At 42.8% G+C, this 3,437-nt stretch overlaps 1 pseudogene across 1 annotated transcript; it reads left to right on the plus strand.

The window, feature by feature from the left end:
• Positions 1–1,506: 1,506 nt before the first annotated feature.
• Positions 1,507–2,035, plus strand: LOC309540598 (hemoglobin subunit alpha-A pseudogene; annotated as a pseudogene). Its single transcript has one exon. The product of its transcript is annotated as a hemoglobin subunit alpha-A pseudogene (transcript).
• Positions 2,036–3,437: the final 1,402 nt, after the last annotated feature.

A 3,437-nucleotide genomic window follows, 5' to 3' on the forward strand; every position in this document is an offset into this window, starting at 1 on the left:
TATGTTTAAGGAGGAAAAGGGACACAAGCAAAGCATTTCCACTGTTGCATGTGTTTTTCTCACTGATGATCAGTTCTGAGGTTTAATGGAGGAAGAACGTCCTTTCAAACCATATTCTGTTTAGCATATTCTGCAAAAGCAGAAAAAGACATAACTTAGGACTGAGGTGTGCTTTCCCTATCAGCTGCAGTGAGAATAAGGCACAGGAAAAGGTGATGTAATGATGATATCAGTTACACCATTCTCTCCCTTATGAATAATCTTCTACACCAAGGATGAGCTCACTTACTATTATTGGAATCACATCTGTATGCCACAGGACACTGCTGAACATTTGAAGGATTTAATGGGGTGTGATCAGCCTGAAGCTAACAACTGCTTTTATAATGGCCAAATTATTGTGTGTATACCCAAGGTAACAAGGCATATATTTCTTGTTACAGAGACCAGAGGGATCACAGCTTTTTGTTTGTCCGTTTCACTGTAAGAAAGCCACGCTTTCTAGGCAGAACGGATTCTTTGCCCGGAACTCAGCCTTGGAACTATTATTAGTTTGAATATCTAAAATGCGATGAATGCCTTTGCCCCCACTTCAGCTAGAGCTCACATGACAGACACAAGAGACTGCGTTTCAATTTCAGACTCAGGACAGAGAGAAATTTATATTTTTGTTGTTGTTGTTTTTCTCAGCTTCCAGATGGACACTCCATAAAAAAACAGCACAGCATTTACCTCATGTACATTCTGGAAATGCCTAGTGGACTGTCACACCTTCTTTAAAGCTATCCATTAATAAACCAGATTTTATATATGAGTGATGCAGTAACATTTCCAAGTTCATTGGCTAAATATGTGCTCTTATGGAATGGCCTCAAGACTGAAGCTTGCATTAAAGTAAAAGATAAAATATTATTATATATGTAATTTTTGAAAGCTTGCCTGGGATAAGAACACCGTCTTGTTGATGACACTAAAGCATGAGCTTCCAGCACTTTTATGCATCATAAATTACTGGCCTGTTCCAGGAGCTGCAGACTTCTGTGCATTTCAAAAAGGGTCAGAGGTTCAACGTGTGTGTGTGTGCATGCATTGTAGTTGTGGAGCAAGGCCAGTTGACTCCGATGATCAAAACTCTGAGAGATGACATTCTCCAATCTGCTCAGAATGCTGCACAATACCAAGGTATTGGATATGTTGAAACACACATTATTTATTATAAAGATATGGCCATATATGTGATAGTTGGGATGGGGGCCCTGTGGCCCTCCCCAAGATGGTCTACAATGCCATAGTTCCCCACCCCTGCTTTATGCTGGCAAAAGTATTCAGTAAGCCCAAGCCACAGGACAACTAAATCACTCCCTGCTTTGGACTTTGGCCAGTGCTGGATTTATGTATGAGCTAAAGCTTAGGGCCCCACTCTCTTGGAGCCCCCCCAAAAAATTAAAGGGGAAAAACCTGGATGTACATTTCTATAAGATATAAAACAAATAAAATGACCCGAGACTTTGAGCTGCCAGAATGGTGTTGACCAATGACGACAAGAGCCACGTGAAGCATGTTTGGAGTGTGATCCAGCTGAGGACATCGGCGCCAAGGCCATCACCAGGATGTTCACGGCGCACCCCACCACTAAGACCTACTTCGTGCACATCGACGTGAGCCCCAGCTCCGCTGACATCATGGCGCATGGCAGGAAGTTTGCGGTGGCCATCAGCGAGGCCATGGTGCACATCGACAAGATCGCCAGCACCCTCGACAAGCTCAGCGACCTGCACACTCAGAAACTGCACGTGGACCCCGTCAACTTCGCACTGCTGGGCCACTGTATCCTGGTGGCCATCGCTGCCAACCACCCAGGGCTCCTCCAGGCCAGCACCCTCATCTCCATGGACAAGTTCCTGGGCTGCTGTGTCGTCGTGCTGACCTCCAAGTACCACTAGGCCCCACAAAGCCCAAGCCCGCCTCAGAAGAGCCACCTCGACGACGCCCCGTGACCCCCAAACACCACAATAAACCTGCTCTTGACTCTCAACCCCCCCCCCACAAATAAACACAAATAAAATAAAACCTACATACAGTTAGAGCTTAATAATTATTTCACTATTAATATACTTCTTAATTGTATTTCACTATTATACTTCTTAATTGTATTTCAGTTCAACAATTACTTTGATAAAATACATATTTTGTTATGTGCAAATGGCTTTAGACACCTATTAGGTCCACAAATTACCATATAGCATATATTCAACACAAAAAACAGCGACAATTTGTTGTTGACAAAGGACAGCTGGACATATAAAGGGACCCATTACCTTCTGTAGCTTGGGGCCTCATCAAACCTAAATTTGGCCCTGACCTTGGCACACGGCTTAGTTGTATTTTCACCTTACACCCTTTTCTAATGCTTTTGCTCCCGACTTCCCCCTTTTCATCTAAACTTGTTTTTTCATCTTGCATGCCCCTTCTGCCCCTCTCACCCACTTTTCTGAGAAGTTCCCAGCTCCCTTTCAGCTTTAGTTGCTAAGCTACGAAGTTGGCTTCCAACTGCTGAACTCCTTGCATGGCATCCTTTCTTGCTTCTAGTATCCAGCTCCTAGTGTTCAGGATGGTTTCAGGCACAAGGTTTTGGCAAAACTGCTTTTGCAAATACAGCCCAGAAGCCTTTCTGTGCACTACATAATCACAGGACTGTCCCATGACATGCAGGTTCATCGTTAACACAGCATTGTTGCTAACATAGACTTCCCCTGCCCCCTTCAGCTCTTTTTCTAATGATGCCACTCTTTGAAGTTTAACTGACCCGTTCTCATTAAATGCACTGAAACATTCTTCTTCCTGCTTCACCTTAAGCGAGCAATGTCTTCACATTGTCACCTGAATACAATTTAATCAAGTAATTGCTGGGACCTACAAATTAGGCGACATTCTTGCTAGTTGCTAAAGGAGGCATTTGAGCACTTGTCTCAACACGTTGAATGGGCTTTTCTTGTTTTATTTTTTCTTCTTCTTTTCAGCTGACTGCTTTTCTTCAAGCCCTGCCTGGCACCTCTTTCTTTGAGAGCTGCCAAAATTGTTTCTCTTCCCTGTTTTGTGTGCTGATTAATTCTCTGCACATTCCAGGAACATAACCCACAATGATGAATTCAGCCTACTGATGTGATTCTTGTGTGGGAACAAGCCATTATGTCTCTCATCACCGTTACTCACTGAATTGCCAAGTTTACTATTTAGCTTCCTTAAAGATGCATCACATCTTACCATGTTGACATCATTTGGGTTTTTTGATTTAAGAAAAGGAAAATCAAGGTTCTTGCACATATACTGAGATAATGGAGAACTTTTGTTAATGCATTAACTTTTCCAACGTACATTGCACAAGTGCATTTTCATACTGTTTCTAGTTTTGCATAAATATCATAGCTTAACGCAGT

This window comes from Podarcis vaucheri (genome assembly GCF_965113315.1).
Source record: "Podarcis vaucheri genome assembly, chromosome: 9".
Lineage (NCBI taxonomy): Eukaryota > Metazoa > Chordata > Lepidosauria > Squamata > Lacertidae > Podarcis > Podarcis vaucheri.